This window comes from Atta colombica, unplaced genomic scaffold (genome assembly GCF_001594045.1).
Source record: "Atta colombica isolate Treedump-2 unplaced genomic scaffold, Acol1.0 scaffold47, whole genome shotgun sequence".
In the NCBI taxonomy this organism is placed as follows: domain Eukaryota; kingdom Metazoa; phylum Arthropoda; class Insecta; order Hymenoptera; family Formicidae; genus Atta; species Atta colombica.
Window position 1 is genome coordinate 4,374,945 of NW_017259536.1, and position 1,881 is coordinate 4,376,825.

The 1,881-nt window shown below is 36.8% G+C and overlaps 1 non-coding gene across 1 annotated transcript; it reads left to right on the forward strand.

The window, feature by feature from the left end:
• The first annotated feature begins 71 nt into the window (after window positions 1-71).
• On the forward strand, window positions 72-143 carry Trnad-guc. Its single transcript has one exon. It is a non-coding gene; the product is annotated as a tRNA-Asp (tRNA).
• The last annotated feature ends 1,738 nt before the right edge of the window (window positions 144-1,881 follow it).

Here is a 1,881-nt window from a genome sequence, read left to right on the forward strand (position 1 = left end):
ATTGAGATAATGAAATAGGAATATCTTGACGTATTCGTAGACTATAATAAGAGAAGAATCAATTCAACAAGTCCTCGGTAGTATAGTGGTCAGTATCCCCGCCTGTCACGCGGGAGACCGGGGTTCGATTCCCCGCCGGGGAGGAATTTTTTTTTTTAATACAAACACATTTTGCAGTCAATAGATATCTTGTCCCTTTTTTTTTGTTAATTCTCTGTTTATTTTAAAAAGTTTATTATAAAAAGTTTACTCTTTTTACATAAACTTATATGAGAAAATACTTGGAAATAGAATGCAATTTTATATAATTCAATAACTAATATATTTTTTATTTCTCGTAATATCAACAAATATGTTGTGATTACGTATGTTTCACGATTTTATTAGCGTGAAATTAGAAAGATTGGTATCATAAAAAAAAGGGAGGGAGGTACTGATATTTTGAAACTTGAACTGATATTTATTCTTTCGATAATTTATATGCGTTATTTTGAAATTCGCCAGTCTGAATTCGATGCGTTCGCTTTGAGATTTAAACGCTTCATGGCCTGCTCTCGCGGGACCGGTCAGGCCCGTATACAACTCAAAAACTGAATTTATTGACTAGCGGGACCGATAAATTGTTTCGAGGTCCGTGGCAGGGCACAGTGGCGGATGTTATTGAGCTATTAAATCGTGATTACCCGCGTGTTATTGGGTGCGGCGACATGGAGACGGGACATTCTTCTTTGCTTCCATCCAGCTTTCCCTCTGCAACTACCCCCTCTTTTCCCCCTTCTCTCTTCACGACTACATCAATCGCATCCTGTCCTAAACATCGCAAGTACGATTGTGCGTCTCTTCTTTTACTTTTGTTCTTTCTTCCTTCTTCTTTCTTTTCTTTTTTTCATCGACGGTGGTACTGATGGTGTACGAACCTGTTTCCTTTTTTTATAAACTGCACCTGCATCGTCCACGGAGTCTCGAGACGAAATAAATGTTGAAGGCGATCTGTGTGAAAAAGAGAGAGCTTGGAAATGTTGGAGTTTTTTGTACACTTATCTGCCATTGTGCTGAGATATACGCAATGTATAAGATTATTTGTCTTAATTAAGATAATTTATCTTTTTACTATTGTATGTGTGTATGTATTATACATTTAAATTATCAATGAAGAATGAATCTCTTTATATACTTATGTACACACACACACACACACACACACACACGCACACGCGCGCGCGCGCGCGCGCGCACACACACGCGCACGCACGCACGCACGCACGCACGCACACACGCACACATACACACGCACGCACGCACGCACGCACGCACACATACATACATACATATATATAATATTCGGTGCGCAATTTAATTCTCGGCCTTTTTCATTGAACTTTGCTAATTAATTTATAAAAAGCAGAATAAGTTAATCTTCGAAGTAATCTTCCTTGCTTTCATATTTGTGCATATCTTTTGGAGAGCTGTCGAATTCCATTTTGGAAAAAAGTCATTATTGACTTTTTAGGTTGTCCTAGACATTTTTCATTATTGAAATTTCTATTCTTAAATTGCTGGAACCACTTCTTATAGATACTGATACTAGGAAATAACATGCTCCCCCATACACACAAAGCCGAACAGATCATTTTCTGTGGTTCACTTTTTTTCAATTGAAAAGCAAAAAGTACGCAATGCTTCAAATGTTGCATTTTGAATGACTTTGCTTTTACGATTTTTTTTTTAAGTTAGATTAGTACAATCGTCAATAATTACAGTCCGTTTAAAAGCTGTATTATTCTTAAAAATAGCGCTTCAATATGACTATACGGCGGGAAAGATATATAAATTTAAATAGGTAATCACATCGATTGAAATTAGGGGCCGAGAATTAAGTTG